Below are 23,240 nucleotides of genomic sequence, written 5' to 3'. Positions count from 1 at the left end.
GTGCAAAGGAGTGGGGGAGGGAGTCTGGTTTTCATCTCTTAACTTGTGCTGTACTGTTTCCTTGCAGCCCTCAGGAAAGCTATGACTTACTTCTGAGTAGACATAAGATTGTGCTGTAACTCTGTAACCCTAGGCACATTTACTTGGGATCAAGCCCCATTGAAGTCAATGGGACTTACTTCTGAGTAAACATAAGATTGCACTGTAAGTCTGCAACCCTTGGCACACTTACTTGGAAGTGAGCCCCATTGAACTTAATGGGTGCTCTGACTCAACAGAGGACATTGCTTCTGAGCTTGGTGGGGTGGTGGATCAGATCTGTCTCCTTTGGTTGCAAGGAGACATTTAACTCTCTTCCCCCTCCGATCGAGAAATATGCTCAAGCATTTATATGGCAGGCATGAAGACAGCGCAGCCCACAGCCAACCAGACATAGCAGTTTCTTCCACTACTGGAGAATTTCACAGGGAGATCATGGCACTCCTGTTCCATGGGCTGGAAAAAATACATTTTTTGCATTTGGGGAAAAGATGGAATAGGCTGGGGAAAATGGCAGGAGATGCCCTGGAGGTTCACTGCATCATCTAAAGAGTCTGCAAACCTCTGTGAGAGAGCCATCTCAATAGCAGGATAAAAGCTCCATGTGAAGACGCCCATGGTGTACTTTTTGTGATTTATATGCAGGGATGATGTATGTGAGTGTACTCCTGGCTTGAGAATTGGTAAGAATATATCATTATTTTCACCAAATATCCACCTTTTGCAGGGGGCAGGGTCACCATTACCATTACCATTCTTTACCATTACTTCGAAATCTAGAAAAAAAGTAAAAGAATTGACTGAGATAGTTATTATGATCATTACTCTGGCCTGAATGAGTTGATTAAAAAGGTTAACCGTCGTTTTTAAAATAAACACTTATAATCTATTTACACTACGCCACTGATATAATGTCAGTGCTTATCGGGGCCTCCGTTGTTGAGGTACCCCTTTTAAGGAAGGAACTGCACTTTAGCAGGTCTTGATGGGAAATCAACATGCTTACATCCTGCCAGTGGAGGCTGGTGACTCCAATGTCAGTGGGGTAGTGAATCAGCTCCAGGTTTCAGTAGGAATTCTAAAGGAGCTATCCAAAGTGCTCTGCACTTTGGCTAGCTCCTCTAGAGTTCTGATGGGTTCTGACTAAAATCTGGAGTGGATTCACCACCCCACTGACACTGGAGCCACGTCCTCCACTACATCCTGCACTGCACCCTATTTCACAAACATGATGGATCTGTGTGTGCTATGGATCCTAACCTGGCATGGTATCTCACACCTTCTGATGTGACATAAGAGCATCTGAGACTGAGTGTCTTCAGATATTTGTGGGACTGTGGGCTTTGTTTTGTTTTATCCAGGTTCTCCACTCTAGTTTCTTTAGGTACAGTATAAGAAGGAAGCCATGTTGAGACTATTTACTGAGGGGTGGGCTATACATTTTGTAAATAAATGTAAAAACATAAGAAGAGACATGCTGGATGAGAACAATGGTCCATCTAGTCCAGCATTCTGTTCACACAGTGGCCAACCAGCTGTTGATCAGGAAAACACAAGCAAGACACAAGTACAACACCACCCTCCTGCCCATGGTCCCCAGCAACTGATGTACACAGGCATACCGCCTCTGACACTGGAAGTAGCACACAGCCCTCAAGCCAAGTAGCCGTTGATAGCCTTGCCCTCCAGGAATTTGTCTAACCCCCTTTTAAAGCCATCCAAGTTGATGGCCATCATGACATCCTGTTGTAGCAAATTCCATAGTTTAACTATGTGCTGTGTGAAGAAGTACTTCCTTTTATCTGTCCAGAATCTCCCCCCAATCAGCTTCATGTGATGACCTCGGGTTCCAGTATTATGAGAGAGGGAGAAAAAAGTCTCCCTCTCTACATTCTCCACACCATGCATAATTTTGTATACCTCTATCATGTCTCCCTTTACCCTCCTTTTTTCCAAGCTAAACAATCCTAGATGTTGCAACCTTCTCACATAGGGGAGATGCTCCAGCCTCTTGATTATTTTAGTTGCCCTTTTCTGCATTTTTTTTCCAGCTCTACAATATGCTCTTTCAGATGCAGTGACCAGAACTGTACACAGTATTCCAAGTGTGGTCACACCATAGGTTTGAATAAGGGCAGTATGATATTGGCAGTTTTATTCTCCATTCCTTTTCTAATTTTGCCTAACACAGAGTTTGCCTTTTTTACAGAAGCTGTACTCTGGGTTGACATTTTCACTGAACTCTCCACCACAACCTCAAGATCTCTTTCTTGGTCAGTCACCACTAGCTCAGTTCCCATCAGGTTATACTTGAAGTTGGAATTTTTTGCCCCAATGTGCATCACTTAACGCTTGCTTACATTGAATCGCACTTGCCATTTGGATACCCATTCTCCCAATTTGGAGTTCGTTTTGGAGCTCCTCACAATCCCATTTTGTTTTAACCATCCTAAATAATTTGGTGTCATCAGCAAACTTGGCCACTTCACTGCTCACTCCTAATTCCAGTTTATTTATGAACGGGCTGATAAGCATTGGTCCTAATACAGATCCCTGTGGGACCCCTCTATTACCTTCCCTCCATTGGAAGAATTTACCATTTATTTCTACTCTCTGCTTTCTGTTCTTTAACCAGTTACTGTGTCAGGGTTGCCTCTGAGCGTAGCGATTGGCAGAGTAGCTCAGAGTTTGAAAAGGAACCGCAAAACATGGGGGAGGAAATTTCTCAGGCCTGGACAGAGATGGATAGGCCTCCTCAAGCTTCAAAGGCCCCTCTTCACCCATCCCTGTGAGAGATAGCAAACAGGGAGAAGGGGGGCTGGTAGAGCCTGAATTCTTAGACGCAGATGCAGAGACAAGAGAGAAATGGCAGGGGCAGAGCTTAGGTGATCTGCCGATTGGTCCAGCCGGAACAGCTGCGCTTAGAGTCCTCATGAGATAGAGGCAGATCCCCACCCCCACCCCTTAATTTAGGACAGCAAGCTTGCCTGTTCCTTAAATGGAACTCCCTGAAGGTATTTCCTTTGTAGACTGAGGGTCACTGGCAATTAGCTTCTGAATGACCCATTGAATTAAGTGGATTAAAAGCCTTGGAATTGAAGTCTCTGGTCTGTGTTTTGATATGGCTTTTGAAGTTTTACAGCAGGGGCAAAGGGAAACGTGACATACTGATCCATAAGAGGACCTATACTCTTATTCCATGACTGCTGAGTTTGCTCAGGAGTCTTTGGTGAGGGACTTTGTCAAAGGCCATTTAGAAGTCCAAGCAAACAATGTCTACTGGATCACCCCTGTCTACATGCCTATTGAGACTCTCAAAGAACTCCAAAAGGTTACCGAGACAGTGCTTACCTTTGTGGAAGCTGTGTTGATTGATTTTTCAGCAGAGCTTGTCCTTCTATAGACTTACTAATTTTATCTTTAAGAATGCTTTCAACCAATTTACACGGAACAGACATTAAGCTAACTGGCTGTAACTTCCCAGATACCCCCTGGATCCCTTTTTAAAAATTGGTGTGGCACTGGCCATCTTCCAGTCCTCTGGTACAGAGGCGGATCTTAGGGACATGTTGCATATTTTGGTTAGAAGATCAGCAATTTCATATTTGAGTTCTTTGAGAACTCTAGGATGGATTAGGTATGTACGAAAGTGACTTACCTGTTCGCAGATTCTGTTCGCGGTGGGGAGGGGCACTCCGTCCCTCCCCCCGGAATCCTCGATGGAGGGGGAGGTGATCTGGTCCTCCACCCCGGAACCCTGCCCAGCTGGCTCTACTCCACGGCAGCTCCGCGGAGCAGCCGGCTAGGGCCGTCCGCAGCTGGACTTCCGGCCGCAGACGGGCTGCTGCAGACGCAAATGGCGGCTGCTGTAGCGGCTGCCATTTGCATCCTTTCAGGCTGCCGTGATAGGCTACGTAAGTATTTATGTAGCCCATCATGGCATGCCCCCCCCAAAAAACGGTGTATGCAAATGGCGGCGGCTATGGCAGCCGCCATTTGCGTTCCCTATTTTTCGTCGTTCTAGCCTATGTAAATATTTACGTAGGCAATTACGGCAAAAAAAAAAGGGGGGGGAACCGCAAATAGCATAGTGGGCGCTATTTGCGTTTCTTTTTTTTTTCGCCGTAAAAGCCTACGTAAATATTTACGTAGGATAAAACAGCGAGAAAAAAAAGAATGCAAATAGCACCCACTACGCTATTTGCAGTTCCCTTTTTTTTCGTCGTAATTGCCTACGTAAATATTTATGTAGGCTAGAACGGCGAAAAATAGGGAATGCAAATGATGGCCACCGTAGCCGCCGCCATTTGTATGCGCTGGTTGTTGTTTTTTTATTTGTTGGCTTGCCGTGATAGGCTATGTAAAGACTTACGTAGCCTATCACAGTAAAGACCAGAGTGCAAATGGCAGCCGCAGCAGCTGGTCGAAAGACCAGCCGCCGCCGCTGCCACTGGAGCCGCTGCCGCCATCCAGAACATCCACCCCAGCTAAGTCTCATCCCAGGGGGAATCCGCGGGGGGGTAGGCCATTCCGCCATGGATTTCGGGGGGCCGAATGCCAGTGCATTCGGCCTCACTGAAATCCATGGCGGAATTCTCCGCCATCCCTAGGATGGATACCATCTGGGCCTGGTGATTTATTTGTTTTCAGTTTATCAGTAAGGTTGAGAACTTCATCTTTTGTCACCACTGTTTGTCTCAGTTCCTCAGACTTCTTTCCTGAAAACATCCATTCAGGCACAGGTATCTGTCCTATATCTTCTGCACTGAAGACAGATGAGAAGAATTCATTCAGCTTCTCAGCAATCTCTTTGTCCTCCTTTAGTACTCCTTTAGCTCCATTGTCATCCAACAGTCAAGCTGCCTCCCTAGCTGGCTTCCTGCTTCTGATATATTTAAAACATATTTATTGCTGGCCTTGATATTGTTAGTGATATGCTCTTCAAAATGCTTTTTGGCAACAAATTTGGGGGGCTGTTGTTGCAAGATTCCTGCCTTGAGTAGGATCTTGGGCTAGATGACCTCAAAGAGATGGACCTCCCATCTCTAAAACTCTATGATCTTATGAAGTCAATAAAGTCAGGGGAGAAATGGTGTTCTTGAATGTATCTGAGATTCAAAAGCAAAATATTATGAAGCTGGACCCAATCTGAGACCTAACATTTTAAGGTATACTGCAAAACACACTGGGGGTGGTTATATAAAACTCTATAGGTTTCACATACAGAACATCTCTGGGGAACTTCATGTTTTCTTTATCGCAGTGAAAATATAACATTGCATCTTGGATGTTCTCAAGCATGAGTGATATGCACATCTATCAAATGTGTAAAATTTCAAGGCAGTGATAGCCTGGATCTTGATGAGAAATTCAGAGCTATGCTGGGCGAAAATTTGGATTAATTAAGAGCCATGGAATTTTGGCCCATGTCTATACTCTCTTTCTCAAATATAAAATGACACTACACTGATAATAAGACCATATGTTTGCACAGAAGTCTTCATTGCCTTCATTACCTAATGGATGATTATTTTAAGCTACAGGTTTTAGCTCTTTGTCTGACTGGCCAGTCACCTTCATGGCCCTCACCTCTACAGTATATGAGCCCCTAACATCATAGCTACATTTCAGACCAGAGACTTGTAAAGCACTTTGCAAATATTACAAATGATGAAATATAAATCAAACATCTGCATCATAAAAACCTACATTTCTTCAGCAGAGCTCCTCTCAAGATGTTAAAAGTACTTTGGTAGTTGGATAGGTTATATGGAGATCAAGAGTCCAAGCCAAAATCGCAGATATGAACACATTGAGACATTGGGAACTGGAGTTGAACCCACATTTTTTACAATAAATCAGACCAAGGCCCAAGATTCAAATAACAATGAACCTTAGGGGGAATTCAGCTTCAAACACTACAGTCCAAGACACCTCCAATTACCAAAATTTTCTCATTAAATATATTAGTTTTGAATAATAAAAAAAGTCCTAGTGACCTCATTGGTCTGCATGCTTGTCACATATTCCATTCTTGCAGATGTTTTGTTTCAGATAGCTTACTGTTGCTCCCCACAGCTCTCCTCTGACCATGCACACACCCCTGGCTTTTGCTTTGCATGCTCTTTGAGGCCCAATTCATACTTGGAAAAGACAACTGTGTGGAGGCAAGTCCACATGGAAAGCTGTTTGCATGAAGCCCATTTGATTCAGGCAATTTTGACCAGGCTATTACAAATGATCTTCACAGGGAGTTGTTTCATAGAGATAGCTGCCTCCATGTTATTTCTTTCCTTATTTTCTTTAATTAAAAAAGTGATGATCATGCTAGAGAATTCACATACAAATTGGGCCTTTGTGTTCGTTCAGCTTAGGATATGTCCACACTGCTGCTTTCTTTCATTTTAATTTGTCCCTAATTCTTTGTCCTTTCATGTTCTTGTGATCTTTCGCTTTTGCAGCACCCACTTGTGATGATAAACACCGAAATATTGAGGGCAATGGACAGAGCAAAGGACAAGTGTGCAACTTAAACCCACAGGCTGGGGCCTACTTGCTAGTAAATTTACTTTCTCACACAAGTTTCAGCCTGCCTTTTTAAATTACTGACCGGGATGCCCTATGTTTAAGAAGATTTACTTATGTGTAGGTACCCTAGCTTGCCACATCAACCAATAAGCTTGGAGGAGACAAAGTTCCTTATTAATTTATCCCAGCATCCCAATCACTGATGCTACCTAAGTCTATCTGGAGGTGTACCAGGTATTTCCAGTACATTCTGGAATATATATCCTGGAGCTGGGGGAGGGAACAGGAGCAAATATTCCCTAAAAAATCTACAGTGCTCTTGTGTTCAACTTTTTAGTTTTTTCCTGGATTATTTTCCTTATTCTCTGACTTCCCTATGTTTATTCAGCTTTATCTAACCTGGTGCCCTCCAGGTGTGTTGGACTGCAATTCCCATCATCCCAGTCCAGGTTGAGGAAGGCTGTGCTAATCTGTCACACTCAATAATAAAACTTGAATGCCTTGTTATCACTTCATTTGCTTGCTAGTGCAAGGAGGGTCTGTAACTGCTCTGGCACTTGGGCAGATGAGATTGTCATTCCTACTCTGAAGAAAATCCAGGAGCTGCACTCATCCATGCTCCCCTTGACTACACTGCTGGTAGCAAGCCAAGTGTCCTGGGGCAAAGGCCTCAAAGTCTGACTATTCAATTTCTATTTTTCTTTTTGTAGAACGTGGTGGATATTATCAACAATTGTTTTTAATCTGGAATAGCCTCTGTTTTTACAGTTGTAGGGAACATGAGAGTCAGACAAGAATTATTTAATCACATTAGAAGCGAAAGCTTCAAAAGACCATGTTTCATCATGATTACAAATTACTGAAACAGAAATGTTAAATCAACATGTGAAAGTATACTAAGCAAATATACCCATTTTTTAAAAAAGCAAATTGTTTTGCTGTTAATTCCTTGATATTAAATTACTATGCTTCATTAATTTCTGTTATAAAACATTGTTACATGGACTTTGGCAGTGGAGGCTGGTCGCTCCAATGTCATTGGGGCGGTGAATCTGCTCCAGGTTTCAGTCAGAACCAGTCAGAACTCAAAAGGAGCTATCCAATGTGTGAGGCACCTTGGATAGCTCCTTTAGAGCTCTAACTGGTTCTGACTGAAACCCAGAGTGGATTTACTGCCCCACTGATATAGGAGCCACCAGCCTCCACTGTATAATCAATTAAATAACTAACCATTTGCTGTCCTTTCATGCCAGATGTAGCACCTCGCTCTGCCAAACGGCCGGCCCTGAGTCTTCAATAATACTTGCTTTACCTAATTTTTATAAGAATTCCTGAGAGAATATATGTGACATGCTTTGAGCTCTACAATTCACTTGATAGGAACATAGGAAGCTGCCTTATACTGTCAACACGTACTGGCAGCAGCTCTCCAGGGTTTTAGGGAGAAGATTTTCCTGCCCTACCTGGAGGTGTCGGGGATCAAACCTGAGCTGTTCTGCATACAAAGCACATGCTCTACCACTAAGCCAAAAGGCCGAGAAGCGCTTGCAATCCTATACACATCTACTCAGAAGTAAGCCCAAATGGGTTAAATTGTCCTTACATCCAGGTAAGAGTATATAGGACTACAGTCTAAATGTACTACGCAAAACCAAAGTATTGTTATCATGTGGAATAGTGTGCATGCATGCTATGAGTGTTATCTTCCTGTATATATTGCCTATGGCTGTGATTCTCCAAAGAATTCTGAATATGTTCTTTTCCTGATACAAAAGAGTCTGTTACAAAAATTGCAGCTGAGCAATGAGGGTATGGTCTAAAATATTAGCGAACTAGACTAAATTTTCTGCTTGTTATGTTATTCGGTCTTTAACTATTGAATAAATAGAAATATTTGATTTATGTTTTAGAATTTTACTTCTGTAAGTCAAGCTATGGCTTTGTATTTTATTCTCCCATGTATTGTTGTATAGGTCTTATTGTTAAGTTTGTTGACTGGATCAATCACCGGACAGACAGACAGACAGAGATAAAGTCATTTCAGTGCTGTGGGTTGCTTGCTCTTCACTTCTCCCATCTCTGACACAGTCATGATAGGGCCTATTTTCTCTGTCCCAGCTATGGGCTCAAAAGGAGATATGATATTCTGCAGAGCTCTTAACCCTGCTCAAATGTCCACTTCAGCCCTCCTCAAATGCCTATGTGTGAGAGCTCACAGGTGCCAGAAAGTTAACAGGAGAGTTAGACTGCTGAGGCAGACAGAAAGGGAGAAGGCAAGTGCTCCTTGGACCTTAATGGATTCCCCTTGCAAGTGAGTACTCTCCTTTCAATCACACTGGTGAGGCAGTGCATAAAACATGGAGATCTACCCATTTCCCATGCCTGGCTGTAAGAACTACACGGTGGCAGTGGGCAGCTGTAGAGTGACATCATGAAGCCTATAACATTGTCAGAAAGTTCTGAAATGGCTGCGTTTATTTTATTTTGGAGCCATGGTCCTCACTGCCTTTAATGAAGCGCCAGTCAAAGCTGCCTCTGGCAGCTGCACGAATATTGGTTTTGGCAGGGAACACGAAGACCCAGTAGACTGTAAGGAGTCAGCAGCCAATGCGATAAAAAAAGAAACAACTAATAGTGCTGAGGCCAAAAGAGAAAAAGCAATAAGTTACAAAATGCAGACAAAGAAAAAGACCTGCCAATCCTCCACCCCTTCTTCCCACAGCACCTCCACTGGAGGTTATCACTCAGCAAGGTGGGGCACAGAAATGACAGTGCAGAATTGAACCATACAGAGATGGATGAGAGTGCCCTCCTCAACCTACTGAGCACAGTGTGGAATGGAAGGAGCAGGAAAAAAGAAGGCTTTCTGGGGAATCCTAGAAAGTAGTGATGATGAGATCCCCCCCACCCCTAATTCTTAATTGATCTGTGAGAAACAGACTAATTGCTGGATGTCTTCTGGCAGTCTGAAAATTAGGACTGCAACTCAGATAAAGAAATGTTAATCAATTAATGATCAGATTTTAGACAATTATCATTGATTACATTTTGCATAACTTTGCATATTCATAAGTGTAAATATATACATATATACACTTTTAAACTTTGCTTGTTTCAGATTATTCCCTGAAATCTATTCAACGTCCAGCTCAAACTTTGATAACGTTTTATCAGCTTTATAAAATTTATTGCTAGGTATAACCACAATAACATTAAAAAAAATCTGGATTATTCATATTCCAAGACTAAAACAAAATTTATTTCTTCCAGGCATATTCTCCTAGAAAGAAAAAAGAAGAAAACTGTACTTTTTAGTTAATGACTGACCTACTCCTAAGTTGTTAAGTCTGAAAACAAGGCAAGGATGTCATGGACTAGGACTCTAAACCCTAAATGTCAGAGGATCCCGATCACATGTCCTCGGAATAAGAGGCTTCAGAGTTATTGGTTCAGGGAGAGGACCCAGCCACAGAAAGATGTCATGAAGCTTCCATCTCCTCAGGACCCAGTTCTCCAGAAAGACTCCAGGGGCTGGCTCTCCTTTATCTAGAGGAGATTGCATGAGGACACTAGTATGCCACAGCCACTCCCACATCATCACAGCCTGAAATTGCTAAAACAGGTCAGAGCCCTTTAAGAGACAAAATCTCAGTTAGTATGGAGGTGGGGCCAAGCAGCCTAAAAACAGTCAAATTTTTATTTAAGCTCAGTCTTGCACTGCTCCTTGTTGGAGCAACAAACAGACAAGCCTTCTAGCCCCACTCAGAACTTTCCATGGTACTGTTCTGTTTCCATTCCTGAAACCTGGCCTTGTTGAAAAACCCAACCCACAGGGGAACTCTGCAACCCAGGCCTCACCAGCACTGAACAGCACTCAGGCTTCACCACAGTAGAAGTAGAAAAGAACACAGGAAGGATTATATTGGCTTTTCAAAACTACTGCTGTTCCCAGGCCTTCTGTTCTCTCCCCTTCCTGCCCATGTACAGATGATAGTGCCTACGGTTAAAGAGCCCTGCCTTTTAGAACAGGTGAGAGACTCTCTCTCACATAAGAGTATAGCAATGCTTGGTCACTTCCAGCAGGCCAAACTATGGTTTGAAATATCAAGAGAGCGGTGGTTGTGGTGGGGAGATATGGGATGTGCTTGGCAAGGCTAGGCCAGCTAAGAAGTGTGGCCTGAAAAGACACAGCAAAAGTCAAAAAGAAAGTTGTTCTGATTAATCAAGGCCATAATTTTAATTAAGGCTGTTTTAAAAAATTGATTACTCAGGTTGATCCATTGATTAATGTACCAACCCTACTGAAAATGAATGCATTTGCCTTCCCCCAGATCAGTTACAAATCAGCTAGCTTCCTTTGCACATCAAGAAGAAAAGGTTTCAGTAGACCTTAAAAACTCCCATAATGTGCATCCAAGATGGCTGAACATCATGGGAATTCAAAGACAGCTAAATGTCTCCCTGCGCCCTTCTTGGCTACATTTTCCACCACACCACCCCCAAAGCAAAGAGACCCCAACTTGGCTGGCACTGATACAGGGACACCTCTAGGCCCCTTTGAACACCAAATGAAATCACTGGGCATGTGAAAAGGCCCCCAAATCCTCTGCCAGCTTCTCTTAACTTGGACCAGAATGGATCTGTGAAAAAAAGCTGAATCTGCCCAAAGTGTGATGACTAGACTCAAACAAGACAATATGTTGCTTATGTTTTTTTTTAAATGCACTTGTACACTGCCCAGAAGAACTTAGTTATTAGGATATCTAAAAGTAATAAATAAAATAAAATAAAAAATGTGAAATGTGTGATTGTATTTCATGTATCCGCGTATCTCTTTTCGAAAAATAAAAACAAAACCAGATGCGCCTTCCAGGATAGAACAGCAGTTTCAAAGAAGCAATTTTCATTGGGATTATGGCACAGGAGGAAGGGTGATAGTTTCCTCCCAGCATGCTATGGTCCTGATCCTGATTGGCCCCTAATATGGCTATTAAAAAAAAAATGAAACAAAAAACAGGTGTGTGAAATGCAATCACCCATTTCACATATCATCTAGTTTGGTGACTTGTCTGCAGGAAGAATTTCATGAACATTTGTGGAATGTGGCTGATAAAAACCAGGCCTTATATTTTACATTCTAGATTGTGGCTAAGAAAATCCTATGTACCTTTCTTATGAGTTCTAGAAGATCTAGGGATGACTTAAACTTATCCTTTAGGAATTTCGGGGTGGGCAGGCTTAACAGACTTTGGATCTCTGTAAGATTTGTGTGTGTTTTTATAGCCGATGAGAGATCACTTTCCCCCTTAGTGAATCTCTTGGAGAAAACGTTGACTCTACATTTTATTCCAAATATTTTAATTTGCACAATTTCACAGTATGTGATGGCAAGGCCTGTTCATTGTATTATCTTCCCCTATACTGAAACCTTTGCCTGACAGGTAGAAGACTTTAACTATCATTGTAGAAAATTAAGCAATGGCATGTGTTCATCATCACCTTTAAGAAGATTCTTTTAAAAACACACAGCAACTCTGAGAATTAGTGTTCCATTCTTAATTGCCCTGAACTTGTGTGTGTGCATGCGCACACACGCATACGCACACACATGTACACACATGCGCAGAAGGGTTTTTTGCCTTCTCTTCCATGTTCTGCTTAATCGAAGTGGAGGATGTGTGCTGTCTGTAATCCTGCTTAGCTAGAGGTTTCCATTTCCCTTGCTACAACAAAGTGAGGTGTGAACATGAAGTGCAGTTCAGGATCATTTCTCTGGTCTTACTTTGCTTGTCTAGTTCTATAGGGTTACAGCCTATCAGATCTGTTGTAGTTATTTATCAGTTTATTTGTATGCCACCTTTCCATCAAAGGTGGCATTCAAGACATTTAAATAACAAATCAGGAACTCTGTGCCATGGCCATTCATGGGGTTGTACATACTATGTGCACATAGAATCGTAGAATTGGAGGGTTGGAGGGGGCCTACAAGACCATCGAGTCCAACCCCCTGCTCAATGCAGGAATCCAAGTCAAAGCATCCCTGACAGATGGCTGTCCACCTTCATCTTGAAAGCCTCCAGTGTGGGAGAGCCCACCACCTCCCTAGGTTATTGGTTCCATTGTCATATTGCTCTAACAGTCAGGAAGTTTTTCCTGATGTTCAGCCGGAATCTGGCTTCCTTTAACTTGAGCCCATTATTCCGTGTCGTGTGCTCTGGGATGATCGAGAAGAGATGCTGGCCTCCCTCTCTGTGGCAACCTTTCGAGTACTTGAAGAGCACTATCCTATCTCCCCCAGTCTTCTCTTCTCAAGGCTAAACATGCCCAGTTCTTTCAGTCACTCTTCATAGGGCTTTGTTTCCAGTCCCCTGATCATCTTCACTGCCCTCCTCTGAACCCTCTTCAGCTTGTCTGCATCCTTCTTAAAGTGTGGTGCCCAGAATTGGACACAGTACTCCAGATGAGGCCTAAGCAGGGCTGAGTAGAGGGGAACTAGTACTTCCCGGGATTTGGAAGCTATGCTTCTATTAACGCAGCCCAAAATAGCATTTGCCTTTTTTTGCGGCCACATCACATTGTTGGCTCATATTCAGCTTGTGATCTACAACAATTCCAAGATCCTTCTTGCTTGTAGTGTTGTTGAGCCAAGTATTCCCCATCTTGTAACTGTGCATTTGGTTTCTTTTTCTTAGGTGCAGAACATGGCATTTATCCAATGTCATTCTGTTGTTTTCTGCCCAGCAGTCCAGCCTATCAAGATCACTTTGAATTGTGTTTCTGTCTTCCAAAGTATTAGCTATCCCACCCAATTTTGTGTCATCTGCAGATTTGATCAGCATTCCCTGCACCTCCTCCTCCAAGTCATTAATAAAAATGTTGAAGAGCACTGGGCCCAGGACTGAGCCCTGCGGTACCCCACTCATAATATGGGCCACCAAGCTAACACAAGGGAACAATGTGTCCCATCTCAACCTTTAGCCTAGCAGTGGCCATTTGTGCTGAGGCACCACTGCTCCAGTCCAGCCCTTAAAAAGCTCAGCCGAATAGCTTTTGTCAGAGAATCTTTGGGTGTTTCCAGGGGAGACTTTCATTGTGCAATTGCTCTGCTTCATCCAGGGAATATTATGAGGAGTCCAGATACCATTTCCATTTGTAACTTCCCTTGTTCTCCCACTGCTACTTCTGTCTTTTTTCTTACCACAGAAAATCTGTTGAGGACAGAAAGAGAGAATAACTGCAGAATTTCTTTTGACTGATAGCTCTAGGAGCCGTCCATCTTTTTATGGACCATCTATTTGCTTTGGAATCAGGAACAGAATGGAACAATTAAGAATGGTTGTGGGGAATATATGGCAGGAATGGCAAAGCAGGAGATCCCATCCCAAGATCTTGACAGCAAAACACCACCATTAAAATTAGTGCTGCTGTGCCGAAAATTTCTCCCACATTTTTTGACCATTCACATTCAATTTGATAGAAGAGAAATTGCTTTCAAAAGGAAATTCAATGATGAAGAAATTTCGGATGAGTTCTCATGGGTTGAGTTTGGGTTTGGAACACCCTGAATGAGGCAGAACAATGGAAGCCTCTTTCATGGGGGGAGAAAACTGTCAGGAAATTGGAGGCCAGATTTTGGTAAAGCACTAACTCCCCCTCATCCCTGGAGCCAGGCACAACACTGCCCCCACCTGCATTGTGGTGGATGCAAACCGGGGCCAGCCTGCTAAGACAGTTGATGCTGTTGCAGCACAACCCCCCACCCAAACACTTGCAAAAAGAGAAACAAGCTGTGCTACAAGCCCTGCCAATGGCAAACCCTACCTGGGAGAAACTGTTGAGAATTTCTCCTCCTCCCCCTCTCCCAAATTTCTCTGCCCACATGTAAAGTAGAGAATTTCAAGAGGCCATTTGTGCACAGCTCTAATGAAAATCAACATTCAGTTAAACCCACAAACATTTAAACACTAAAATATAGGGCTGTGCACAGACCCCCTGATCTGCTGCAGATGCCGATTCGGACCTTCTGAATTGACTCCGATTTTCTTCAGACCAATTTGGACCCAACTAGATTTGCTTCAGATTCAGATCCGAAGTGAAATTCAGATATCTGAATTATTTGGATGTTATGTTTTTCCATTGACTTGTGTTAGAAAACAAAAACAACCATAACTTCTTCCATTTCTATTATAAATTCATGACATTTAGGGACCTGGCATACCCTATGGAGGTGATTAAACCTGCCAAATTTCAGACAGTCTGGCCCAGTAGGTTTTGTGCTAGGTGCAGGTAAAATGTGATTTTTTCAACAAAAACTCTCAAAGCAAAAAGCTATAACTTTTCACTGTTTCCACAGAAGTACATGAAATTTAGGCTCCTGGCTTGCTTTGCCACATAGTATACAGACAAATGTGTAGTGCTTTGCCCACTATATAATGTATGGACTCATGTGTAGTGCTTTGCCCCACGGTTTTTGGCCACAAGCACACACACACACACACACACACACACGAGCAAAAGAAAAAATAGGGATGTCAGAGAATTCCACCACGGACTTCAGTGAGGCCGGATTCTTTAGAATCCGCCCCCTGGAGTCCGTGGCGGAATGGCCTCCCCACACCCGCCACCCCGCGGAATCCCCCCAGGACGGACCTACCTGGTGGCGGATGTGGCGGCGGCTCCGGCAGCAGCAGATGATGCAGCGGTGGCGACGGCTCGCCATTTGCATCCCTATGCTTGCCCGTGATAGGCTACATATATATTTATGTAGCCTATCACGGCTAAAGCAGGGACGCAAATGGCGTCCCCTATGCTGGACGCCATTTGTGTCCGCAGCAGCCCGGCAGTGGGTGGAGGCCCCGCTGAGGATTGGCCTGGCTGGCGGCTCCACGGACTGGCCGCGGAGCTGAGCCAGCTGGGCGGGATTCTGGGGGGGAGGAACGGATCGTCGCCCCCCACCTGCGGACCCCAGCGGAGCCAGGTAATTGCGGTTTTGTACACCCCTAGAAAAGGAGATAGAGAAAGAAAAACTATGTACAAGCTAAGGAGGGGGAGTATAAAGCCTAACGGAAGAGAAAAGGTGTGGTGTGTTTTTTTAAAGTTAAGAGTTGAAATGGGGAGGGAAGGAATACAGGAACTGAGAAGGGCAGGTAGGGGGAGGAGCCAAAGAATAAGCCAAGGAAAGTCCTTTTAAATGTTTTTCTTTGTGGGAGGGATTAAATAAAGAGTCTAGAAAAGAAAGGGAAGACTAATAGGAATAGCCAAATTGAGAAGGGTTGGGTGAGAAGGAAGAAGAATGACAAAGCTGCAGTAGAACATACAAATCACACAGATCTCTCACCTTCTAGCTACCAGCAACCGATTCTCTCTCACTGTTAAATGAACAGACAGATCTCCTGTAATATACAGAATCCCCACCACCACCACCACTGTCACTGACTGGAGACTGCTGGGTTAAGTTCAGCCCTAATCTGGCAACTAGAGTTGCCATTCGCCAAGGCTCACAATTTCCCCCCTCCCTCCTCCTCTTCACCCACCCCTTCCATCCACTATCCTCTCCTCTTCCCTTCCCTGATCTTTCGCAAGTTGATACATTTTACAGGCAGGCTGTTTGGGCTTCTGAATAGCTCCGAATCTCCAAGGCACACCAAAATATTTCAGAGCAAACTGCTTTGCTTCAGATTGCCTCGGGGCTGTTCTGACCTGCTTCGGAGCTCAACAAAGCCCCCTGATTTGCTTTGGGATTCAGATTAGGCTCCGAAGCGGTGCACAGCCCTGCTAAAATACATGTCAGAATTAAAATGCTCTGCTTAACTGTAACCATAAAAATCCCACCTAAACTTTTGAAAGCCTTGCAGATCTTCTCAAATTTGCCCAGCCTCCAAATATGGTGAACATCTAGTTCTACAGATGTGGGGCAACTACAAAGAAGCCTCTCTTCAGGATAAACTGCACACAGTGTTAAATGTGTACTATCATGTAAGTGCATGGGACCGCAATCCAGATCAGGACCACCACATGCAGGTAGGGGGAGGTTAAACCTCCCCACTCGGCCACTTTTTAAAATTTTAATTCCCCCACCCCCAGCATGGGGCCTAAGGAAATAAATTGGTGCCCGGTGGTATAGTCAAGAGGGCAGTTTCTAAGGTAAATCACTAACAGGAGGCCCCTTGATCTGCCATGGTGCCTGCAACCCATTCGATTGTGCCGGGTGCAATTTTGAAGAAGGTGGTGATTAATTCTGCAATCCTTCCTATTCACACCTGGGAATAAGCTCCAATGAACCCAATGGGACTTCTTCTGAGTAAACATGCATAGAATTGCACTGTAAGCCACTACAGTCAGCACCAATTACTAAGAGAAAACTTACACTGTCAAGGTATACCTACAACTACCTTCCAGATAAACTTTCCAAGCTTGGAGAAGTTTACAATGAGGAGAAATAAATGCAAGAATAATTTAACATTTGTTTCTTCTCTGCAGATCTCAAGAAGTGTGTTGAAACAATTACCTCTCCTTTCAAGTTAAGTTTATTTAGCAACTCATTTGGCATGGCAAACTGCCCCCAGATTTCAGTAATACACACCTCATGCCCTGTGAGCATAGAGGAACAATATAAACTCTAACAGCATGTGTATGCACCATGCTATTTCTCTATTCCATTAAGTCTTGGACTGCATATGATCTCCTAACAGTATGTTTAGGATTACAATAGATGCAGAAAAATATTCTTGGTGCCAAACTGGAGTGTTTCAATCATGTCTGGCAGTTTGCTGTTGTTCCAATATTTGCTAATGACCCAGATGGAAATAACATTCATATCAAAAGTTCAGGATCTGGTTGGTAGTTTTCATCTACTTCAGGCAAGATTTCCAGAGACGCCATTTGTCCCAACCAATGTCAGCTTTCAAACCGTCAATTTTAATAAGTGAAAAATAATATTTTGAGTGAAATTAGGTCAGCCAATATTTTTCAAAGACAGCTGACCTCTCAGGAGGAGTCTGACACATTTTCCCTTATCTACCCCAGTTTCTATGTTGTTACAACTAGCTTCTTCTAGTTCTTATAACATAATTGAATTTTCAGTTAACCAGCAGATAAATTATATGTTGAAGGTGCCATATAAGGCACTATCCAACCAAATGTAAGCACTTTTAAGTCTCACAATGGGAGACTTACGTGTGTACTTAAATCTCTCCCATGGAAATCGATGAAATACAGAGATGCTTAAATGTCTTTGGATTGTATCCTTAGGTATTATGTCAAAATGTGTAAAAAAAATGATACTGTCAATGTGATGGAAAGTCTATGTGTATTGGGGGCTTGTTGCAAAAAATACTTGTTTTATTTTATTTTATTTTATTTTAGATATCTCTTAATTGCCTTCCTTCATCAAAAAAAATCCACAGTGGTGTACCAAACTGTGAAAAAAAATAAACATGCATACAAATATTATATAGGCCAGGAGACTATTGCAGAGCAGAGGGGATGAGAGCACAGCTTGGATCACAGAGTAATGGCACAATGAATGCACTAAAAAAAAAAGTTCCTTACCCACTAGGTATTTGGTGATATGGGCATGTGGTATATTTAGGAAATCCTGAAGGTGGCCTTTCACTAGTGGTACTGATGTGCTTGCTTGTTTATTGGGGACATCATATAAAACCTATACCAAATACAGTTAATCAAATAGCAAAGACACTCTGTTGTAATTTGACCCCAATATGATAAATGTGGGGCTGTTTGCAAATAAATCTAATGCTTTCTCTTATGCATGGGTTTAATCTAGACAAGCATTATATCCTGGGCTGGATCTACATGACAATAGAATGAGAAGTGCATCAGGGTATTATCTGGATTGTCATGAAATCAGCTTTGGTCTGTCAGGGAACCTAGAGAAGCGGAGTACACAACCAACCAACCAACCCCCCACTGCTTTTCCGGTCCCATGGAGCTTGACACTTCGGGGTTGGGTGGGCAGAGTCTGGGAGGAGAGCTGAACAGCATCAACCCAGGAAGTGCCACTCAGCAAATGAGAGAGGCTTGTTCCCACCCGTAGCGCTGCAGGCTTGTTCCCACCCATAGCTCCCGCAGCTCGTATGAACCAGAGAGCAAGTAATACTGATTCTGTAACTAGCCTGCCTTGCCCATTCATCAGACTGCTATTACTCCCCATCAGAATGGCAATTTGCCTCAGTGGGACTAACTAGCCTGCCTCGCTCAGGCATAAAAGTGCCACAGCGCTATTCCTCCCCATCAGAATGGTGATGTACCTCAGTGGGACTTGCTGCTCTCCTGTAGGAGTTGGGGGATGGCAGTTTCCTCCTCCCCCACCCGGTTTATGAATGAGAAACAGCAGAGAGTGGAGCTGCTACTTTGCTCCCCGACCCCACCATCCTTGGTGCGTCTTGCTTGCTTGCTCCCTCCCTGGCTCACAAATTGCTACAGAAAGGCAGGCTACTTGCTCTGAATAGGCGAAGAGGCTACAGTGGAAAGTGGGACAGGAAGCCTCAAAAGCCCTTACTGTGGAATAAAAGGGAATGGGGGTGGGGAAAGAAGGGCGCGCCCCCTTAACCTGTCACTGCTAGGTCACAGCCACATCACAGATGCATGCTCAGGATTTAATGTGGGGAGGGGCACACAGCAGCAGGACCTCTTGGGAGCCGCTTTAACTTTAAAAACCAGAGTAAAAGGAGTTTCTGAAAATGCGACTTTTCAGGACAGAAGCTGCTGGATGGCTGTGGATTGGAGACAACGTCATGTGACATGAATGACCTCAAGGTGCTCCCACTCATCACTAATTCAACTGTGAAGATGGCCCGCAGGTCCTGCAACATCTGGCTTATGCATGGGGCACATGATGCACATCCCAACCCACTGTGCTGATGCTCTTTCTCCATCAGTGTTCCTTGTTTGATGGTTTTTCTGGTGCTTGTGGTTACCATAAGCTACAAAGACATGTGTGTTCCAACCTAGCAGCATTATAATTCTTACCAAAGGAATGGCTTTAAAGCTTCCCCACACACTCACCCACCCACCAGTCTTTCTCTCCCTCCTCCTCCTGTTCCCTGTTCTTTCCCTACGCTATTTTTATGAGACAGGTAGGCAGGCAAAAACAAACAAAGCAAACATACACACTCAAATAGTCCCTCTGAAGCCCCTTCTGGAGCAGCAATCACCCACTGCACTCCAGACCAGAAGAACACGCGCTGCCTACTATGCGAGGATGTCGACAGTGCTCCGAGGAGCTCCTAGAGGCTGGCGTACCCTTGGGAAAGAGTCAGGCAAGGGGCCATTTTGCTGGACAGCAACACGCAGGAGCAAGTGAGAAAGGAAGAGGGCACTGAGAGCAGCCCAAGGAGGAGTAAGACAGTGAGGGAGGAGCACTCGTCCTTCCCGCCATCATCAAGGAAGGGACTGAACTGACCTCTGTGATTCCTCCCCACACAGGCCCCACACATACCGTCATCACATCTGCTCCAGAGAGCAGAGAAATACTTCAGAGCAAATTTTTGTGCAGTGTGTGTTGAACTAGTAGGCCTCTGAGAGCCTAACGTTGGTTTTAACCCCCTGTAAACATGTTTCCCAGGAATGGTCTCAATCAGATATCAGTCATTAACTTCAAATGTGAAGAACCTTTTATTTCTTCCTTCAAAGTAAGGAAACAGACTTAGAAATTATGATATTGAAAGAAACATAATCTGGGCTTGTTTATCTTCTTGTCACAGGAATTGGCAGTTTATAGTCCATCTAGCAAATGCAGCCTGTCATCCCGTTTTACAGGCCATGGTGGAATTTCAGACTAACATGCTGCGCACAGTACATGGCACACAATAATGCTCACATCCAGTTACTTTCCTACAAGAGTCATGTAAGAAAGGGGGATGCTACTTGTCAAACTGGCTGGGGGTGAAAACCACTATGTCCTGTTCCTGTGCCTTTAACATGGGTTTGAAATGCAGAAATTAAGCTTCACCTGTAATGAAAGATTTCCCCCTACTAATTGCAGCAGATCAAAGGTGGCAACCCTATAGGATACCTACTAGCTGGCTTAATACTCAGGGAGGATTATATGATCATCCCAGCCCAAGAAATTATAGATTCATATTTTAGAATAGCTTTGCAAAGAAATCTCTGAATTATTATCCCACACTCATTTTTTACTAGCCTATCTGCCCACACATATCTATGTTAAGAATTTGTGACATATTCATAGCCTGAGTGAATCATTGATCCAATTCTCTTTGACTTTATAAAGGCTTCTGCAGTTCACTTGGAGGGAGTTATTTGTTGAAACCAGGCTCAAACCTGTGGATAGGGGTGGGAGGGCTATACTTTACTAAGGACTGGCAGTCCAGGTAGTGGTGGTCCCGGCTATAACCCTATTACCATATGGGAAAATGTAGAACATGCTTGAGGATGTTTATGCAAATGTATTTATCTGTATATATGGCTTGTCCAGATTTTGTCAGATAACAGAGATTCACTAAAACCAATCAGGAGTACTGTTAGACCAGAATAAGCAACTTTCTGAATAGTTACCTGGTGGCCCAGGCCTTGCTTTCCACAGGGGAAAGAAGGGAGGGAAGGAGAAGGCATGATTCTTCGAAGATAACGCCTTAATTAAAAAAAAACACACACAGCCGAATTGGGGGATAGAAGGGGGTAAAACTTAGTCTCATTTGAAGGGATAGAACAACCCCCTGCTCAATGCAGGAAGACTGATTCCCAGGTGGTTGCCCATCCAACTACTGACTGGGGCCGACCCTGCTTAGCTTCCAAGATCAGACAACCCCAAGCACATCCAGCCCTTTGCTTGTTGCCGAGGAAACATTGAGTGCTGAGGAAGCTATGCGATCAGTAGCCAGAAGACGACATGGGGCCATCGAAAGCTGTGATTGGACAGGAGGGAAATACAAACACCGCCATATATGGACAGGCAGGGGAGGGGACTACGACCAGATATGGTAGCAAAGGCGGAAAATCAGAGCACATTAACGGGAAATACCAGGATATCAGGGTATTGAAAGCGGGAGCACAGAAGCGGGAAATTCCGGTTCTAATTCAAGGCAGGTACTGCGTAGTGTGAAAGACTGGTGGTGAAACCTCATTGGAAGCGAAAAAAACCCGTAAGTGTAGATCGGCCCCAGGTCAGGTTTCCCAGGAAAGCAAGATGGGGGGAAAATTAGCACCATAGAAAGTAGTGCTGAGGCTAGAAGCCAGACAGGGTTGTCTGTGTGTTGTTCTAACAAGGAGCAGAGCCTTAAGATTGAGCCTTAAATAAGAGTTCGGCTGATTTAGGTTGGTTGGCCCCACCTTAATACTGACTGAGGCTTTGTCCCTTAAAGGGGCCTGGCCTCTTTTAGCAATCTCAGGCTACAACAACATGGGAGTAGCTGTGGAATACTAGTGTCATCATGGCCTGAGATCTCAGAGTCTGAGAATGTCACCTCCTTTGGACAAAGGGTGTTTCTGGAGAGCTGGCCCCTGGGGAGGTTCAAGCTTCATGATGCCTTTCTGTGGGAGAGTCATCTCCCTGAACCACTGAGGGGAGAGATGATAGAGATGTACAACATTATGCATGGTGTGGGGAAAGTGGATAGGGAGACATGTTTCTCTCTGTCTCATAATACTCGAACCTGGGGTCATTCCATGAAGCTGATTGGTGGGAATCATAGAATCATAGAATAGTAGGGTTGGAAGGGGCCTACAAGGCCATCGAGTCCAACCCCCTGCTCAAGGCAGGAATCCAAGTCAGAGCATCCCTGACAAATGGCTGTCCAGCCTCGTCTTGAAGGCCTCCAGTGTGGGAGAGCCCACCACCTCCCCAGGTAATTGGTTCCATTGCCGTATTGCTCTGACACTCAGGAAGTTTTTCCTGATGTTCAGTCGGAATCTGGCTTCCTGTAACTTGAGCCCATTATTCCGTGTCCTGCACTCTGGGATGATCAAGAAGAGATCCTGGCCTTCTTCTCTGTGACAACCTTTCAAGTACTTGAAGAGTGCTATCATATCTCCCCTCAGTCTTCTCTTCTCAAGGCTAAACATGCCCAGTTCTTTCAGTCTCTCTTCATAGGGCTTTGTTTCCAGTCCCCTGATCATCTTTGTTGCCCTCCTTTGAACCCTCTCCAGCTTGTCTGCATCCTTCTTAAAGTGTGGTGCCCAGAACTGGACACAGTACTCCAGATGAGGCCTAACCAGTGCTGAGTAGAGGGGAACTAGTACTTCCCGGGATTTGGAAGCGATGCTTCTATGAATGCAGCCCAAAATAGCATTTGCCTTTTTTGCAGCCACATCACATTGTTGGCTCATATTCAGCTTGTGATCGACAACAATTCCAAGATCCTTCTCGCTCGTAGTGTGGTTGAGCCACGTATCCCCCATCTTGTAACTGTGCATTTGGTTTCTTTTTCCTAGGTGCAGAACTTGGCATTTGTCCCTATTAAATGCCATTCTGTTGTTTTCTGCCCAGCACTCCAGTCTATCCAGATCACTTTGAATTTTGTTTCTGTCTTCCAAAGTATTAGCTATCCCTCCCAATTTTGTGTCATCTGCAAATTTGATCAGCATTCCCTGCACCTCCTCCTCCAAGTCATTAATAAAAATATTGAAGAGCACTGGGCCCAGGACTGAGCCCTGCGGTACCCCACTCGTTACCTCTCCCCAGCTTGAGAAGG

The sequence above is a fragment of the Heloderma suspectum genome, chromosome 4 (genome assembly GCF_057233095.1).
Source record: "Heloderma suspectum isolate Gila_16-S chromosome 4, 16-S_ref, whole genome shotgun sequence".
NCBI lineage: Eukaryota > Metazoa > Chordata > Lepidosauria > Squamata > Helodermatidae > Heloderma > Heloderma suspectum.
The sequence above is the reverse complement of the archived record's forward strand: the minus strand, read 5'-3'. Positions refer to the sequence as shown.